Here is an 18,507-nt window from a genome sequence, read left to right as displayed (position 1 = left end):
CCTTCCATCCCCCTTCCATCTCTCTCCCACCGCCTTCTGTCCCTCTCTCCTCCAACCCTCCCTCCTTCCCCCTCCCTCCCTCCTCCTCCGTCCGTCGCCCCTTCCTCCCTCCCACCCTCCCCCTCCTTCCCTGCCCCGCCTTCCCTCCCTCTCCCTTTCTCTCCCTCCCACCTCCTTCTGTCCCTACCTGCTCCAAACTTCCCTCTTTCCCCCTCCCTCCCCCTCTCTCAGTCTCCCCTTCCCCCTCCCTACCTCTCCCCTCCTTCCCTCCCACCTCCTCCGTTTTCCTCCCCCCTCCGCCTCCATCCTCTCCTCTCCCTTTCGCCCCTCCCCACTCCCTCCCTCCCTCCCTCACTACCCACTCCCACCCTCCCTCCCTCCCCCTCCTGCACGCCCCCCTCTTTCCATCCCCTTACGTCTCTCTCCCACCTCCTTCTCTCCCTCAATCCTCCAACCCTCCCTCCTTCCCCTCGCTCCCTCCTCCTCCCTCCCTCCTCCTCCCTCCTTGGCCCCTTCCTCCCTCCCTCCCTCCCTCCCACCCATACTATCCTCCCTCTCCTTCCCTCCCTCCCACCTCCATCTGTCCCTCCCTCCTCCAACCCTCCCTGATTCCCCGTCCCTCCGCCTTCCTCCTCGACCCTCCCTCCCTCACCCCTCCTTCCCTCCTGCCTCCTTCCCTCCCCCCTCCTTCTCTCCCTCCCCGCTCCATCCCTCTCCCCTACCCCCTCCCTCCTTCCCTCCTTCCCTCCTCCCTCCCATGCGCTCATTTGCCCCCTAAAGTAGAAAAGATGATCGTTCGCTCTTGAGGGCGACACAAGTGTCGGGCCAGAAGGAGGCGGCCGGCCAAAGGTGGGGGCGACGGCCGCCTCCAGTGCCCGCCGTAGCGCACCCCGCACCGGAGGATCTGGGAGGCCCAAGGAGGGCCGGGGGCCTCAGCCTTCTTTGGCCGGGTGGCCCTTGGGGTGGCGGAGGTCGGGCAGAGGCCACGGGGCGGGAGGGCCTTGCCATGGGTCCAGGGGCCCCAGGGGCAGGAGGCGTGTGTGGGCGCCAGAGGGAAAAGGAAGCAAAAAGCAGAGGGGAGCGTGGCCAAAAGCCCTACAGCACCCGGTATTCCCAGGCGGTCTCCCATCCAAGTACTAACCAGGCCCGACCTGCTTAGCTTCCGAGATCAGACGAGATCGGGCGCGTTCAGGGTGGTATGGCCGTAGACGACGGCCGCTGCGCCCGGCCGCCTCTTGAAGCCGAGCTGCGGAGGCGAGACCCGCCGGTGGACACGTTCTGCCGGCCCGAGGCCGCTCTGGGTCGCGGGTTTCCAGCCCCATCCGAGGGACACACGAAACGACACACGCGCGAACCCCAGAACACACACGACCCCACGCGCAATGAACCAGGGCCTCAGGCAGGGGCAGAGCGACACAAGGGTCTGGCTCATCCCGGCAGCGTCTCTTCGCAGTGGCTGCGGTGGCTTTGGCTCGGAGGGCCCGGGGGGCGGATTCGTGGGGCGGTCGTCACCCGACGGGCCTCGGGACGTGCTTGCAGGCTTCGGTCGAGCCGCCTCCTGCTGTCGCTCCTGCCATCCCTCTGGCGGGATGACCCGGGGCCCAGGGATGTGGGATTTTCCCTTGGGTCCGACTAGCTGGCGATGCGGGGCAGCGGGGCTGCGTGGCCCTGTCCACTTCCCGCCTGGGCTCATCCTGATTTGCGGCCCTGCCTGCCTCCCTCCCCCCTCTATAACGCACTTCTCCCTCCCTCGACCCTTCCTCCCTCCCCACCTCAACCCTCATCCACCACCTCTTCCTCTCCCCCCCTCCATCCCTCCATCATAAGGCCTCCCTACCTCCCTCCTTCCCCCCTCCCTCCCCACTCCCTCCCTCCCTCCCCCGCCCTCCACCCTGCCCCTCCTTCCCCGCTGCCCTCCTTCCCTCCCCCCTCCTTCTCTCCCTCCCCCCTCCTTCGGTCCCTACCCGCTCCAAACCTCCCTTCTTTCCCCTCCCTCCCCCTCTCTCCGTCTCCCCTTCCTCCCTCCCTCCGTCTCCCCTCCTTCCCTCCCCCATCCTCCTTTTCCTCCCCCACCATCCTCATCCTCTCCTCTCCCTTTCGCCCTCCCCACTCCCTCCCTCCCTCCCTCCCTCACTACCCACTCCCTCCCTCCCCACCTCCCCTCCTGCACTCCCCCTCCTTCCATCCCCCTTCCATCTCTCTCCCACCGCCTTCTGTCCTCTCTCGTCCAACCCTCCCTCCTTCCCCCTCCCTCCCTCCTCCTCCGTCCGTCGCCCCTTCCTCCCTCCCACCCTCCCCCTCCTTCCCTGCCCCCGCCTTCCCTCCCTCTCCCCTTTCTCTCCCTCCCACCCTCCTTCTGTCCCTACCTGCTCCAAACTCCCTCTTTCCCCCTCCCTCCCCCTCTCTCAGTCTCCCCTTCCCCTCCCTACCTCTCCCCTCCTTCCCTCCCACCTGCTCCGTTTCCTCCCCCCTCCGCCTCCATCCTCTCCTCTCCCTTTCGCCCTCCCCACTCCCCTCCCTCCCTCCCTCACTACCCACTTCCCACCCTCCCTCCCTCCCCCTCCTGCACGCCCCCTCTTTCCATCCCCCTTACGTCTCTCTCCCACCTCCTTCTCTCCCTCCCTCCTCCAACCCTCCCTCCTTCCCCCTCGCTCCCTCCTCCTCCCTCCCTCCTCCTCCCTCCTTGGCCCCTTCCTCCCTCCCTCCTCCCTCCCACCCATACTATCCTCCCCTCTCCTTCCCTCCCTCCCACCTCCATCTGTCCCCTCCCTCCTCCAACCCTCCCTGCTTCCCCGTCCCTCCGCCTTCCTCCTCGACCCTCCCTCCCTCACCCCTCCTTCCCTCCTGCCTCCTTCCCTCCCCCCTCCTTCTCTCCCTCCCCGCTCCATCCCTCTCCCCTACCCCCTCCCTCCTTCCCTCCTTCCCTCCCTCCCTCCCATGCGCTCATTTGCCCCTAAAGTAGAAAAGATGATCGTTCGCTCTTGAGGGCGACACAAGTGTCGGGCCAGAAGGAGGCGGCCGGCCAAAGGTGGGGGCGACGGCCGCCTCCAGTGCCCGCCGTAGCGCACCCGCACCGGAGGATCTGGGAGGCCCAAGGAGGGCCGGGGGCCTCAGCCTTCTTTGGCCGGGTGGCCCTTGGGGTGGCGGAGGTCGGGCAGAGGCCACGGGGCGGGAGGGCCTTGCCATGGGTCCAGGGGCCCAGGGGCAGGAGGCGTGTGTGGGCGCCAGAGGGAAAAGGAAGCAAAAAGCAGAGGGGAGCGTGGCCAAAAGCCTACAGCACCCGGTATTCCCAGGCGGTCTCCCATCCAAGTACTAACCAGGCCCGACCCTGCTTAGCTTCCGAGATCAGACGAGATCGGGCGCGTTCAGGGTGGTATGGCCGTAGACGACGGCCGCTGCGCCCGGCCGCCTCTTGAAGCCGAGCTGCGGAGGCGAGACCCGCCGGTGACACGTTCTGCCGGCCCGAGGCCGCTCTGGGTCGCGGGTTTCCAGCCCCATCCGAGGGACACACGAAACGACACACGCGCGAACCCCAGAACACACACGACCCCACGCGCAATGAACCAGGGCCTCAGGCAGGGGCAGAGCGACACAAGGGTCTGGCTCATCCCGGCAGCGTCTCTTCGCAGTGGCTGCGGTGGCTTTGGCTCGGAGGGCCCGGGGGGCGGATTCGTGGGGCGGTCGTCACCCGACGGGCCTCGGGACGTGCTTGCAGGCTTCGGTCGAGCCGCCTCCTGCTGTCGCTCCTGCCATCCCTCTGGCGGGATGACCCGGGGCCCAGGGATGTGGGATTTTCCCTTGGGTCCGACTAGCTGGCGATGCGGGGCAGCGGGGCTGCGTGCGCCTGTCCACTTCCCGCCTGGGCTCATCCTGATTTGCGGCCCTGCCTGCCTCCCTCCCCCCTCTATAACGCACTTCTCCCTCCCTCGACCCTTCCTCCCTCCCCACCTCAACCCTCATCCCACCACCTCTTCCTCTCCCCCCCTCCATCCCTCCATCATAAGGCCTCCCTACCTCCCTCCTTCCCCCCTCCCTCCCCACTCCCTCCCTCCCTCCCCACGCCCTCCACCCCTGCCCCTCCTTCCCGCTGCCCTCCTTCCCTCCCCCCTCCTTCTCTCCCTCCCCCCTCCTTCGGTCCCTACCCGCTCCAAACCTCCCTCTTTCCCCCTCCCTCCCCCTCTCTCCGTCTCCCCTTCCTCCCTCCCTCCGTCTCCCCTCCTTCCCTCCCCCATCCTCCTTTTCCTCCCCCCCACCATCCCTCCATCCTCTCCTCTCCCTTTCGCCCTCCCCACTCCCTCCCTCCCTCCCTCCCTCCCCCACTACCCACTCCCTCCCTCCCCACCTCCCCCTCCTGCACTCCCCCTCCTTCCATCCCCCTTCCATCTCTCTCCCACCGCCTTCTGTCCCTCTCTCGTCCAACCCTCCCTCCTTCCCCCTCCCTCCCTCCTCCTCCGTCGGTCGCCCCTTCCTCCCTCCCACCCTCCCCCTCCTTCCCTGCCCCGCCTTCCCTCCCTCCCCCCCTTTCTCTCCCTCCCACCTCCTTCTGTCCCTACCTGCTCCAAACTTCCCTCTTTCCCCCTCCCTCCCCCTCTCTCAGTCTCCCCTTCCCCCTCCCTACCTCTCCCCTCCTTCCCTCCCACCTCCTCCGTTTCCTCCCCCCTCCGCCTCCATCCTCTCCTCTCCCTTTCGCCCTCCCCACTCCCTCCCTCCCTCCCTCACTACCCACTCCCACCCTCCCTCCCTCCCCCTCCTGCACGCCCCCTCTTTCCATCCCCCTTACGTCTCTCTCCCACCTCCTTCTCTCCCTCCCTCCTCCAACCCTCCCTCCTTCCCCCTCGCTCCCTCCTCCTCCCTCCCTCCTCCTCCCTCCTTGGCCCCTTCCTCCCTCCCTCCCTCCCTCCCACCCATACTATCCTCCCCTCTCCTTCCCTCCCTCCCACCTCCATCTGTCCCTCCCTCCTCCAACCCTCCCTGCTTCCCCGTCCCTCCGCCTTCCTCCTCGACCCTCCCTCCCTCACCCCTCCTTCCCTCCTGCCTCCTTCCCTCCCCCCTCCTTCTCTCCCTCCCCGCTCCATCCCTCTCCCCTACCCCCTCCCTCCTTCCCTCCTTCCCTCCCTCCCTCCCATGCGCTCATTTGCCCCTAAAGTAGAAAAGATGATCGTTCGCTCTTGAGGGCGACACAAGTGTCGGGCCAGAAGGAGGCGGCCGGCCAAAGGTGGGGGCGACGGCCGCCTCCAGTGCCCGCCGTAGCGCACCCGCACCGGAGGATCTGGGAGGCCCAAGGAGGGCCGGGGGCCTCAGCCTTCTTTGGCCGGGTGGCCCTTGGGGTGGCGGAGGTCGGGCAGAGGCCACGGGGCGGGAGGGCCTTGCCATGGGTCCAGGGGCCCAGGGGCAGGAGGCGTGTGTGGGCGCCAGAGGGAAAAGGAAGCAAAAAGCAGAGGGGAGCGTGGCCAAAAGCCTACAGCACCCGGTATTCCCAGGCGGTCTCCCATCCAAGTACTAACCAGGCCCGACCCTGCTTAGCTTCCGAGATCAGACGAGATCGGGCGCGTTCAGGGTGGTATGGCCGTAGACGACGGCCGCTGCGCCCGGCCGCCTCTTGAAGCCGAGCTGCGGAGGTGAGACCCGCCGGTGACACGTTCTGCCGGCCCGAGGCCGCTCTGGGTCGCGGGTTTCCAGCCCCATCCGAGGGACACACGAAACGACACACGCGCGAACCCCAGAACACACACGACCCCACGCGCAATGAACCAGGGCCTCAGGCAGGGGCAGAGCGACACAAGGGTCTGGCTCATCCCGGCAGCGTCTCTTCGCAGTGGCTGCGGTGGCTTTGGCTCGGAGGGCCCGGGGGGCGGATTCGTGGGGCGGTCGTCACCCGACGGGCCTCGGGACGTGCTTGCAGGCTTCGGTCGAGCCGCCTCCTGCTGTCGCTCCTGCCATCCCTCTGGCGGGATGACCCGGGGCCCAGGGATGTGGGATTTTCCCTTGGGTCCGACTTGCTGGCGATGCGGGGCAGCGGGGCTGCGTGCGCCTGTCCACTTCCCGCCTGGGCTCATCCTGATTTGCGGCCCTGCCTGCCTCCCTCCCCCCTCTATAACGCACTTCTCCCTCCCTCGACCCTTCCTCCCTCCCCACCTCAACCCTCATCCCACCACCTCTTCCTCTCCCCCCCTCCATCCCTCCATCATAAGGCCTCCCTACCTCCCTCCTTCCCCCCTCCCTCCCCACTCCCTCCCTCCCTCCCCACGCCCTCCACCCCTGCCCCTCCTTCCCGCTGCCCTCCTTCCCTCCCCCCTCCTTCTCTCCCTCCCCCCTCCTTCGGTCCCTACCCGCTCCAAACCTCCCTCTTTCCCCCTCCCTCCCCCTCTCTCCGTCTCCCCTTCCTCCCTCCCTCCGTCTCCCCTCCTTCCCTCCCCCATCCTCCTTTTCCTCCCCCCACCATCCCTCCATCCTCTCCTCTCCCTTTCGCCCTCCCCACTCCCTCCCTCCCTCCCTCCCTCCCCCACTACCCACTCCCTCCCTCCCCACCTCCCCCTCCTGCACTCCCCCTCCTTCCATCCCCCTTCCATCTCTCTCCCACCGCCTTCTGTCCCTCTCTCGTCCAACCCTCCCTCCTTCCCCCTCCCTCCCTCCTCCTCCGTCGGTCGCCCCTTCCTCCCTCCCACCCTCCCCCTCCTTCCCTGCCCCGCCTTCCCTCCCTCCCCCCTTTCTCTCCCTCCCACCTCCTTCTGTCCCTACCTGCTCCAAACTTCCCTCTTTCCCCCTCCCTCCCCCTCTCTCAGTCTCCCCTTCCCCCTCCCTACCTCTCCCCTCCTTCCCTCCCACCTCCTCCGTTTCCTCCCCCCTCCGCCTCCATCCTCTCCTCTCCCTTTCGCCCTCCCCACTCCCTCCCTCCCTCCCTCACTACCCCACTCCCACCCTCCCTCCCTCCCCCTCCTGCACGCCCCCTCTTTCCATCCCCCTTACGTCTCTCTCCCACCTCCTTCTCTCCCTCCCTCCTCCAACCCTCCCTCCTTCCCCCTCGCTCCCTCCTCCTCCCTCCCTCCTCCTCCCTCCTTGGCCCCTTCCTCCCTCCCTCCCTCCCTCCCACCCATACTATCCTCCCCTCTCCTTCCCTCCCTCCCACCTCCATCTGTCCCTCCCTCCTCCAACCCTCCCTGCTTCCCCGTCCCTCCGCCTTCCTCCTCGACCCTCCCTCCCTCACCCCTCCTTCCCTCCTGCCTCCTTCCCTCCCCCCTCCTTCTCTCCCTCCCCGCTCCATCCCTCTCCCCTACCCCCTCCCTCCTTCCCTCCTTCCCTCCCTCCCTCCCATGCGCTCATTTGCCCCTAAAGTAGAAAAGATGATCGTTCGCTCTTGAGGGCGACACAAGTGTCGGGCCAGAAGGAGGCGGCCGGCCAAAGGTGGGGGCGACGGCCGCCTCCAGTGCCCGCCGTAGCGCACCCGCACCGGAGGATCTGGGAGGCCCAAGGAGGGCCGGGGGCCTCAGCCTTCTTTGGCCGGGTGGCCCTTGGGGTGGCGGAGGTCGGGCAGAGGCCACGGGGCGGGAGGGCCTTGCCATGGGTCCAGGGGCCCAGGGGCAGGAGGCGTGTGTGGGCGCCAGAGGGAAAAGGAAGCAAAAAGCAGAGGGGAGCGTGGCCAAAAGCCTACAGCACCCGGTATTCCCAGGCGGTCTCCCATCCAAGTACTAACCAGGCCCGACCCTGCTTAGCTTCCGAGATCAGACGAGATCGGGCGCGTTCAGGGTGGTATGGCCGTAGACGACGGCCGCTGCGCCCGGCCGCCTCTTGAAGCCGAGCTGCGGAGGTGAGACCCGCCGGTGACACGTTCTGCCGGCCCGAGGCCGCTCTGGGTCGCGGGTTTCCAGCCCCATCCGAGGGACACACGAAACGACACACGCGCGAACCCCAGAACACACACGACCCCACGCGCAATGAACCAGGGCCTCAGGCAGGGGCAGAGCGACACAAGGGTCTGGCTCATCCCGGCAGCGTCTCTTCGCAGTGGCTGCGGTGGCTTTGGCTCGGAGGGCCCGGGGGGCGGATTCGTGGGGCGGTCGTCACCCGACGGGCCTCGGGACGTGCTTGCAGGCTTCGGTCGAGCCGCCTCCTGCTGTCGCTCCTGCCATCCCTCTGGCGGGATGACCCGGGGCCCAGGGATGTGGGATTTTCCCTTGGGTCCGACTTGCTGGCGATGCGGGGCAGCGGGGCTGCGTGCGCCTGTCCACTTCCCGCCTGGGCTCATCCTGATTTGCGGCCCTGCCTGCCTCCCTCCCCCCTCTATAACGCACTTCTCCCTCCCTCGACCCTTCCTCCCTCCCCACCTCAACCCTCATCCCACCACCTCTTCCTCTCCCCCCCTCCATCCCTCCATCATAAGGCCTCCCTACCTCCCTCCTTCCCCCCTCCCTCCCCACTCCCTCCCTCCCTCCCCACGCCCTCCACCCCTGCCCCTCCTTCCCGCTGCCCTCCTTCCCTCCCCCCTCCTTCTCTCCCTCCCCCCTCCTTCGGTCCCTACCCGCTCCAAACCTCCCTCTTTCCCCCTCCCTCCCCCTCTCTCCGTCTCCCCTTCCTCCCTCCCTCCGTCTCCCCTCCTTCCCTCCCCCATCCTCCTTTTCCTCCCCCCACCATCCCTCCATCCTCTCCTCTCCCTTTCGCCCTCCCCACTCCCTCCCTCCCTCCCTCCCTCCCCCACTACCCACTCCCTCCCTCCCCACCTCCCCCTCCTGCACTCCCCCTCCTTCCATCCCCCTTCCATCTCTCTCCACCGCCTTCTGTCCCTCTCTCGTCCAACCCTCCCTCCTTCCCCCTCCCTCCCTCCTCCTCCGTCGGTCGCCCCTTCCTCCCTCCCACCCTCCCCCTCCTTCCCTGCCCCGCCTTCCCTCCCTCCCCCCTTTCTCTCCCTCCCACCTCCTTCTGTCCCTACCTGCTCCAAACTTCCCTCTTTCCCCCTCCCTCCCCCTCTCTCAGTCTCCCCTTCCCCCTCCCTACCTCTCCCCTCCTTCCCTCCCACCTCCTCCGTTTCCTCCCCCCTCCGCCTCCATCCTCTCCTCTCCCTTTCGCCCTCCCCACTCCCTCCCTCCCTCCCTCACTACCCACTCCCACCCTCCCTCCCTCCCCCTCCTGCACGCCCCCTCTTTCCATCCCCCTTACGTCTCTCTCCCACCTCCTTCTCTCCCTCCCTCCTCCAACCCTCCCTCCTTCCCCCTCGCTCCCTCCTCCTCCCTCCCTCCTCCTCCCTCCTTGGCCCCTTCCTCCCTCCCTCCCTCCCTCCCACCCATACTATCCTCCCCTCTCCTTCCCTCCCTCCCACCTCCATCTGTCCCTCCCTCCTCCAACCCTCCCTGCTTCCCCGTCCCTCCGCCTTCCTCCTCGACCCTCCCTCCCTCACCCCTCCTTCCCTCCTGCCTCCTTCCCTCCCCCCTCCTTCTCTCCCTCCCCGCTCCATCCCTCTCCCCTACCCCCTCCCTCCTTCCCTCCTTCCCTCCCTCCCTCCCATGCGCTCATTTGCCCCTAAAGTAGAAAAGATGATCGTTCGCTCTTGAGGGCGACACAAGTGTCGGGCCAGAAGGAGGCGGCCGGCCAAAGGTGGGGGCGACGGCCGCCTCCAGTGCCCGCCGTAGCGCACCCGCACCGGAGGATCTGGGAGGCCCAAGGAGGGCCGGGGGCCTCAGCCTTCTTTGGCCGGGTGGCCCTTGGGGTGGCGGAGGTCGGGCAGAGGCCACGGGGCGGGAGGGCCTTGCCATGGGTCCAGGGGCCCAGGGGCAGGAGGCGTGTGTGGGCGCCAGAGGGAAAAGGAAGCAAAAAGCAGAGGGGAGCGTGGCCAAAAGCCTACAGCACCCGGTATTCCCAGGCGGTCTCCCATCCAAGTACTAACCAGGCCCGACCCTGCTTAGCTTCCGAGATCAGACGAGATCGGGCGCGTTCAGGGTGGTATGGCCGTAGACGACGGCCGCTGCGCCCGGCCGCCTCTTGAAGCCGAGCTGCGGAGGTGAGACCCGCCGGTGACACGTTCTGCCGGCCCGAGGCCGCTCTGGGTCGCGGGTTTCCAGCCCCATCCGAGGGACACACGAAACGACACACGCGCGAACCCCAGAACACACACGACCCCACGCGCAATGAACCAGGGCCTCAGGCAGGGGCAGAGCGACACAAGGGTCTGGCTCATCCCGGCAGCGTCTCTTCGCAGTGGCTGCGGTGGCTTTGGCTCGGAGGGCCCGGGGGGCGGATTCGTGGGGCGGTCGTCACCCGACGGGCCTCGGGACGTGCTTGCAGGCTTCGGTCGAGCCGCCTCCTGCTGTCGCTCCTGCCATCCCTCTGGCGGGATGACCCGGGGCCCAGGGATGTGGGATTTTCCCTTGGGTCCGACTAGCTGGCGATGCGGGGCAGCGGGGCTGCGTGCGCCTGTCCACTTCCCGCCTGGGCTCATCCTGATTTGCGGCCCTGCCTGCCTCCCTCCCCCCTCTATAACGCACTTCTCCCTCCCTCGACCCTTCCTCCCTCCCCACCTCAACCCTCATCCCACCACCTCTTCCTCTCCCCCCCTCCATCCCTCCATCATAAGGCCTCCCTACCTCCCTCCTTCCCCCCTCCCTCCCCAATCCCTCCCTCCCTCCCCACGCCCTCCACCCCTGCCCCTCCTTCCCGCTGCCCTCCTTCCCTCCCCCCTCCTTCTCTCCCTCCCCCCTCCTTCGGTCCCTACCCGCTCCAAACCTCCCTCTTTCCCCCTCCCTCCCCCTCTCTCCGTCTCCCCTTCCTCCCTCCCTCCGTCTCCCCTCCTTCCCTCCCCCATCCTCCTTTTCCTCCCCCCACCATCCCTCCATCCTCTCCTCTCCCTTTCGCCCTCCCCACTCCCTCCCTCCCTCCCTCCCTCCCCCACTACCCACTCCCTCCCTCCCCACCTCCCCCTCCTGCACTCCCCCTCCTTCCATCCCCCTTCCATCTCTCTCCCACCGCCTTCTGTCCCTCTCTCGTCCAACCCTCCCTCCTTCCCCCTCCCTCCCTCCTCCTCCGTCCGTCGCCCCTTCCTCCCTCCCCACCCTCCCCCTCCTTCCCTGCCCCCGCCTTCCCTCCCTCTCCCCCTTTCTCTCCCTCCCACCTCCTTCTGTCCCTACCTGCTCCAAACTTCCCTCTTTCCCCCTCCCTCCCCCTCTTCTCAGTCTCCCCTTCCCCCTCCCTACCTCTCCCTCCTTCCCTCCCACCTCCTCCGTTTCCTCCCCCCTCCGCTCCTCTCTCTCCTCTCCCTCCCTTTCGCCCTCCCCACTCCCTCCCTCCCTCCCTCACTACCCACTCCCACCCTCCCTCCCTCCCCCTCCTGCACGCCCCCTCTTTCCATCCCCCTTACGTCTCTCTCCCACCTCCTTCTCTCCCTCAATCCTCCAACCCTCCCTCCTTCCCCCTCGCTCCCTCCCTCCTCCCTCCCTCCTCCTCCCTCCTTGGCCCCTTCCTCCCTCCCTCCTCCCTCCACCATACTATCCTCCCCTCTCCTTCCCTCCCTCCCAACCTCCATCTGTCCCTCCCTCCTCAACCCTCCCTGCTTCCCCGTCCCTCCGCCTTCCTCCTCGACCCTCCCTCCCTCACCCCTCCTTCCTCCTGCCTCCTTCCCTCCCCCCTCCTTCTCTCCCTCCCCGCTCCATCCCTCTCCCCTACCCCCTCCCCTCCTTCCCTCCTCCCTCCCTCCCTCCCATGCGCTCATTTGCCCCTAAAGTAGAAAGATGATCGTTCGCTCTTGAGGGCGACACAAGTGTCGGGCCAGAAGGAGGCGGCCGGCCAAAGGTGGGGGCGACGGCCGCCTCCAGTGCCCGCCGTAGCGCACCCGCACCGGAGGATCTGGGAGGCCCAAGGAGGGCCGGGGGCCTCAGCCTTCTTTGGCCGGGTGGCCCTTGGGGTGGCGGAGGTCGGGCAGAGGCCACGGGGCGGGAGGGCCTTGCCATGGGTCCAGGGGCCCAGGGGCAGGAGGCGTGTGTGGGCGCCAGAGGAAAAGGAAGCAAAAAGCAGAGGGGAGCGTGGCCAAAAGCCTACAGCACCCGGTATTCCCAGGCGTCTCCATCCAAGTACTAACCAGGCCGACCCTGCTTAGCTTCCGAGATCAGACGAGATCGGGCGCGTTCAGGGTGGTATGGCCGTAGACGATGGCCGCTGCGCCCGGCCGCCTCTTGAAGCCGAGCTGCGGAGGCGAGACCCGCCGGTGACACGTTCTGCCGGCCCGAGGCCGCTCTGGGTCGCGGTTTCCAGCCCCATCCGAGGGACACACGAAACGACACACGCGCGAACCCCAGAACACACACGACCCCACGCGCAATGAACCAGGGCCTCAGGCAGGGGCAGAGCGACACAAGGGTCTGGCTCATCCCGGCAGCGTCTCTTCGCAGTGGCTGCGGTGGCTTTGGCTCGGAGGGCCGGGGGGCGGATTCGTGGGGCGGTCGTCACCCGACGGGCCTCGGGACGTGCTTGCAGGCTTCGGTCGAGCCGCCTCCTGCTGTCGCTCCTGCCATCCCCTCTGGCGGGATGACCCGGGGCCCCAGGGATGTGGGATTTTCCCTTGGGTCCGACTAGCTGGCGATGCGGGGCAGCGGGGCTGCGTGCGCCTGTCCACTTCCCGCCTGGGCTCATCCTGATTTGCGGCCCTGCCTGCCTCCCTCCCCCCTCTATAACGCACTTCTCCCTCCCTCGACCCTTCCTCCCTCCCCACCTCAACCCTCATCCCACCACCTCTTCCTCTCCCCCCTCCATCCCTCCATCATAAGGCCTCCTACCTCCCTCCTTCCCCCCTCCCTCCCCACTCCCTCCTCCCTCCCCACGCCCTCACCCCTGCCCCTCCTTCCCGCTGCCCTCCTTCCCTCCCCCTCCTTCTCTCCCTCCCCCCTCCTTCGGTCCCTACCCGCTCCAAACCTCCCTCTTTCCCCTCCCTCCCCCTCTCTCCGTCTCCCCTTCCTCCCTCCCTCCGTCTCCCCTCCTTCCCTCCCCCATCCTCCTTTTCCTCCCCCCACCATCCCTCCATCCTCTCCTCTCCCTTTCGCCCTCCCCACTCCCTCCCTCCCTCCCTCCCTCACTACCCACTCCCTCCCTCCCCACCTCCCCCTCCTGCACTCCCCCTCCTTCCATCCCCCTTCCATCTCTCTCCCACCGCCTTCTGTCCCTCTCTCGTCCAACCCTCCCTCCTTCCCCCTCCCTCCTCCTCCTCCGTCCGTCGCCCCTTCCTCCCTCCCACCCTCCCCCTCCTTCCCTGCCCCCGCCTTCCTCCCTCTCCCCTTTCTCTCCCTCCACCTCCTTCTGTCCCTACCTGCTCCAAACTTCCCTCTTTCCCCCTCCTCACCCCTCTCTCAGTCTCCCTTCCCCCTCCCTACCTCTCCCCTCCTTCCCTCCCACCTGCTCCGTTTCCTCCCCCTCCGCCTCCATCCTCTCCTCTCCCTTTCGCCCTCCCCACTCCCTCCCTCCCTCCCTCACTACCCACTCCCACCCTCCCTCCCTCCCCCTCCTGCACGCCCCCTCTTTCCATCCCCCTTACGTCTCTCTCCCACCTCCTTCTCTCCCTCCCTACCTCCAACCCTCCCTCCTTCCCCCTCGCTCCCTCCTCCTCCCTCCCTCCTCCTCCCTCCTTGGCCCCTTCCTCCCTCCCTCCCTCCTCCCACCCATACTATCCTCCCCTCTCCTTCCCTCCCTCCCACCTCCATCTGTCCCTCCCTCCTCCAACCCTCCCTGCTTCCCGTCCCTCCGCCTTCCTCCTCGACCCTCCCTCCCTCACCCCTCCTTCCCTCCTGCCTCCTTCCCTCCCCCCTCCTTCTCTCCCTCCCCGCTCCATCCCTCTCCCCTACCCCCTCCCTCCTTCCCTCCTTCCCTCCCTCCCTCCCATGCGCTCATTTGCCCCTAAAGTAGAAAAGATGATCGTTCGCTCTTGAGGGCGACACAAGTGTCGGGCCAGAAGGAGGCGGCCGGCCAAAGGTGGGGCGACGGCCGCCTCCAGTGCCCGCCGTAGCGCACCCCGCACCGGAGGATCTGGGAGGCCCAAGGAGGGCCGGGGGCCTCAGCCTTCTTTGGCCGGGTGGCCCTTGGGGTGGCGGAGGTCGGGCAGAGGCCACGGGGCGGGAGGGCCTTGCCATGGGTCAAGGGGCCCAGGGGCAGGAGGCGTGTGTGGGCGCCAGAGGAAAAGGAAGCAAAAAGCAGAGGGGAGCGTGGCCAAAAGCCTACAGCACCCGGTATTCCCAGGCGGTCTCCCATCCAAGTACTAACCAGGCCCGACCCTGCTTAGCTTCGAGATCAGACGAGATCGGGCGCGTTCAGGGTGGTATGGCCGTAGACGACGGCCGCTGCGCCCGGCCGCCTCTTGAAGCCGAGCTGCGGAGGCGAGACCCGCCGGTGACACGTTCTGCCGGCCCGAGGCCGATCTGGGTCGCGGGTTTCCAGCCCCATCCGAGGGACACACGAAACGACACACGCGCGAACCCCAGAACACACACGACCCCACGCGCAATGAACCAGGGCCTCAGGCAGGGGCAGAGCGACACAAGGGTCTGGCTCATCCCGGCAGCGTCTCTTCGCAGTGGCTGCGGTGGCTTTGGCTCGGAGGGCCCGTGGGGCGGATTCGTGGGGCGGTCGTCACCCCGACGGGCCTCGGGACGTGCTTGCAGGCTTCGGTCGAACCGCCTCCTGCTGTCCGCTCCTGCCATCCCTCTGGCGGGATGACCCGGGGCCCAGGGATGTGGGATTTTCCCTTGGGTCCGACTTGCTGGCGATGCGGGGCAGCGGGGCTGCGTGCGCCTGTCCACTTCCCCGCCTGGCTCATCCTGATTTGCGGCCCTGCCTGCCTCCCTCCCCCCTCTATAACGCACTTCTCCCTCCCTCGACCCTTCCTCCCTCCCCACCTCACCCCTCATCCCACCACCTCTTCCCTCTCCCCCCTCCATCCCTCCATCATAAGGCCTCCCTACCTCCCTCCTTCCCCCCTCCCTCCCCACTCCTCCTCCTCCCCTCCCCACGCCTCCACCCCTGCCCTCCCTTCCCTCTGCCCTCCTTCCCTCCCCCCTCCTTCTCTCCCTCCCCACTCCTTCGGTCCCTACCAGCTCCAAACCTCCCTCTTTCCCCCTCCCTCCCCCTCTCTCCGTCTCCCCCTTCCTCCCTCCCTCCGTCTCCCCTCCTTCCCTCCCACATCCTCCTTTTCCTCCCCCCACCATCCCTCCATCCTCTCCTCTCCCTTTCGCCCTCCCCACTCCCTCCCTCCCTCCCTCCCCCACTACCCACTCCCTCCCTCCCCACCTCCCCCTCCTGCACTCCCCCTCCTTCCATCCCCCTTCCATCTCTCTCCCACCGCCTTCTGTCCCTCTCTCCTCCAACCCTCCCTCCTTCCCCCTCCCTCCCTCCTCCTCCGTCCGTCGCCCCTTCCTCCCTCCCACCCTCCCCCTCCTTCCCTGCCCCGCCTTCCCTCCCTCCCCCCTTTCTCTCCCTCCCACCTCCTTCTGTCCCTACCTGCTCCAAACTTCCCTCTTTCCCCCTCCCTCCCCCTCTCTCAGTCTCCCCTTCCCCCTCCCTACCTCTCCCCTCCTTCCCTCCCACCTCCTCCGTTTCCTCCCCCCTCCGCCTCCATCCTCTCCTCTCCCTTTCGCCCTCCCCCACTCGCTCCCTCCACTCCCTCACTACCCACTCCCACCCTCCTCCCTCCCCCTCCTGCACGCCCCCTCTTTCCATCCCCCTTACGTCTCTCTCCCACCTCCTTCTCTCCCTCCCTCCTCCACCCTCCTCCTTCCCCTCCCTCCCTCCTCCTCCCTCCTTGGCCCCTTCCTCCCTCCCTCCCTCCCTCCCACCCCTACTATCCTCCCCTCTCCTTCCCTCCCTCCCACCTCCATCTGTCCTCCCTCCTCCAACCCTCCCTGCTTCCCGTCCCTCCGCCTTCCTCCTCGACCCTCCCTCCCTCACCCCTCCTTCCCTCCTGCCTCCTTCCCTCCCCCCTCCTTCTCTCCCTCCCCGCTCCATACCTCTCCCCTACCCCCTCCCTCCTTCCCTCCTTCCCTCCCTCTCTCCCATGCGCTCATTTGCCCCTAAAGTAGAAAAGATGATCGTTCGCTCTTGAGGGCGACACAAGTGTCGGGCCAGAAGGAGGCGGCCGGCCAAAGGTGGGGGCGACGGCCGCCTCCAGTGCCCGCCCGTAGCGCACCCGCACCGGAGGATCTGGGAGGCCCAAGGAGGGCCGGGGGCCTCAGCCTTCTTTGGCCGGGTGGCCCTTGGGGTGGCGGAGGTCGGGCAGAGGCCACGGGGCGGGAGGGCCTTGCCATGGGTCCAGGGGCCCAGGGGCAGGAGGCGTGTGTGGGCGCCAGAGGGAAAAGGAAGCAAAAAGCAGAGGGAGCGTGGCCAAAAGCCTACAGCACCCGGTATTCCCAGGCGGTCTCCCATTCAAGTACTAACCAGCCCGACCCTGCTTAGCTTCCGAGATCAGACGAGATCGGGAGATCGGGCGCGTTCAGGGTGTATGGCCGTAGACGACGGCCGCTGCGCCCGCCGCCTCTTGAAGCCGAGCTGCGGAGGCGAGACCCGCCGGTGACACGTCTGCCGGCCCGAGGCCGCTCTGGGTCGCGGGTTTCCCAGCCCCATCCGAGGACACACGAAACGACACACGCGCGAACCCCAGAACACACACGACCCCACGCGCAATGAACCAGGGCCTCAGGCAGGGGCAGAGCGACCACAAGGGTCTGGCTCATCCCCGGCAGCGTCTCTTCGCAGTGGCTGCGGTGGCTTTGGCTCGGAGGGCCCGGGGGGCGGATTCGTGGGGCGGTCGTCACCCGACGGGCCTCGGGACGTGCTTGCAGGCTTCGGTCGAGCGCCTCCTGCTGTCGCTCTTGCCATCCCCTCTGGCGGGATGACCCCCGCCCGGGCCCAGGATGTGGGATTTTCCCTTGGGTCCGACTTGCTGGCGATGCGGGGCAGCGGGGCTGCGTGCGCCTGTCCACTTCCCGCCTGGGCTCATCCTGATTGCGGCCCTGCCTGCCTCCCTCCCCCCTCTATAACGCACTTCTCCCTCCCTCGACCCTTCCTCCCTCCCCACCTCAACCCTCATCCCACCCACCTCTACCTCTCCCCCCCTCCATCCCTCCATCATAAGGCCTCCCTACCTCCCTCCTTCCCCCTCCCTCCCCACTCCCTCCCTCCCTCCCACGCCCTCCATCCCTGCCCCTCCTTCCCGCTGACCTCCTTCCCTCCCCCCTCCTTCTCTCCCTCCCCCCTCCTTCGTCCCTACCCGCTCCAAACCTCCCTCTTTCCCCCTCCCTCCCCCTCTCTCCGTCTCCCTTCTCCTCCCTCCGTCTCCCCTCCTTCCCTCCCCCATCCTCCTTTTCCTCCCCCCACCATCCCTCCATCTTCTCCTCTCCCTTCGCCCTCCCCACTCCCTACCTCCCTCCCTCCCTCCCCACTACCCACTCCCTCCCTCCCCACCTCCCCCTCCTGCACTCCCCCTCCTTCCATCCCCCTTCCATCTCTCTCCCACCGCCTTCTGTCCCTCTCTCGTCCAACCCTCCCTCCTTCCCCCTCCCTCCCTCCTCCTCCGTCCTGTCGCCCCTTCCTCCCTCCCACCTCCCCCTCCTTCCCTGCCCCCGCCTTCCCTCCCTCTTCCCCTTTCTCTCCCTCCCACCTCCTTCTGTCCCTACTGCTCCAAACTTCCCTCTTCCCCCTCCCTCCCCTCTCTCAGTCTCCCCTTCCCCCCTCCCTACCTCTCCCCTCCTTCCCTCCACCTCCTCCGTTTCTCCCCCCTCCGCTCCATCCTCTCCTCTCCCTTTCGCCCTCCCCACTCCCTCCCACCCTCCCTCACTACCCACTCCCACCCTCCCCCTCCCTCCCCTCCTGCACGCCCCCTCTTTCCATCCCCCTTACGTCTCTCTCCCACCTCCTTCTCTCCCTCCCTCCTCCAACCCTCCCTCCTTCCCCCTCCCTCCCTCCTCCTCCCTCCTTGGCCCCTTCCTCCCTCCCTCCCTCCCTCCCACCCCTACTATCCTCCCCTCTCCTTCCCTCCCTCCCACCTCCATCTGTCCCTCCCTCCTCCAACCTCCCTGCTTCCCCGTCCCTCCGCCTTCCTCCTCGACCCTCCCTCCCTCACCCCTCCTTCCCTCCTGCCTCCTTCCCTCCCCCCTCCTTCTCTCCCTCCCCGCTCCATCCCTCTCCCCTACCCCCTCCCTCCTTCCCTCCTCCCTCCCATGGGGCTCATTTGCCCCTAAAGTAGAAAAGATGATCGTTCGCTCTTGAGGGCGACACAAGTGTCGGGCCAGAAGGAGGCGGACGGCCAAAGGTGGGGGCGACGGCCGCCTCCAGTGCCCGCCGTAGCGCACCCGCACCGGAGGATCTGGGAGGCCCAAGGAGGGCCGGGGGCCTCAGCCTTCTTTGGCCGGGTGGCCCTTGGGGTGGCGGAGGTCGGGCAGAGGCCCACGGGGCGGGAGGGCCTTGCCATGGGTCCAGGGGCCCAGGGGCAGGAGGCGTGTGTGGGCGCCAGAGAGGAAAAGGAAGCAAAAAGCAGAGGGGAGCGTGGCCAAA

General features: G+C 67.7%; 6 non-coding genes and 2 pseudogenes across 6 annotated transcripts; all 8 read right to left on the bottom strand.

Moving 5' to 3' along the window:
* Window positions 1-1,092: 1,092 nt before the first annotated feature.
* Window positions 1,093-1,210, bottom strand: LOC134381425 (5S ribosomal RNA). The gene has a single exon (XR_010024013.1). It is a non-coding gene; the product is annotated as a 5S ribosomal RNA (ribosomal RNA).
* Window positions 1,211-3,268: 2,058 nt separating this feature from the next.
* Window positions 3,269-3,387, bottom strand: LOC134381356 (5S ribosomal RNA). The gene has a single exon (XR_010023955.1). It is a non-coding gene; the product is annotated as a 5S ribosomal RNA (ribosomal RNA).
* Window positions 3,388-5,455: 2,068 nt separating this feature from the next.
* LOC134381344 (5S ribosomal RNA) lies at window positions 5,456-5,574 on the bottom strand. The gene has a single exon (XR_010023944.1). It is a non-coding gene; the product is annotated as a 5S ribosomal RNA (ribosomal RNA).
* A 2,067-nt stretch (window positions 5,575-7,641) lies between these two features.
* LOC134381333 (5S ribosomal RNA) lies at window positions 7,642-7,760 on the bottom strand. Its single transcript, XR_010023937.1, has one exon. It is a non-coding gene; the product is annotated as a 5S ribosomal RNA (ribosomal RNA).
* A 2,065-nt stretch (window positions 7,761-9,825) lies between these two features.
* LOC134381322 (5S ribosomal RNA) lies at window positions 9,826-9,944 on the bottom strand. The gene has a single exon (XR_010023934.1). It is a non-coding gene; the product is annotated as a 5S ribosomal RNA (ribosomal RNA).
* A 2,067-nt stretch (window positions 9,945-12,011) lies between these two features.
* Window positions 12,012-12,127, bottom strand: LOC134381428 (5S ribosomal RNA; annotated as a pseudogene).
* Window positions 12,128-14,177: 2,050 nt separating this feature from the next.
* Window positions 14,178-14,295, bottom strand: LOC134381424 (5S ribosomal RNA). The gene has a single exon (XR_010024012.1). It is a non-coding gene; the product is annotated as a 5S ribosomal RNA (ribosomal RNA).
* A 2,048-nt stretch (window positions 14,296-16,343) lies between these two features.
* Window positions 16,344-16,468, bottom strand: LOC134381430 (5S ribosomal RNA; annotated as a pseudogene).
* Window positions 16,469-18,507: the final 2,039 nt, after the last annotated feature.

This window comes from Cynocephalus volans, chromosome 6 (assembly GCF_027409185.1).
Source record: "Cynocephalus volans isolate mCynVol1 chromosome 6, mCynVol1.pri, whole genome shotgun sequence".
Taxonomy (NCBI): domain Eukaryota; kingdom Metazoa; phylum Chordata; class Mammalia; order Dermoptera; family Cynocephalidae; genus Cynocephalus; species Cynocephalus volans.
The sequence above is the reverse complement of the archived record's forward strand: the minus strand, read 5'-3'. Positions and strand labels throughout refer to the sequence as shown.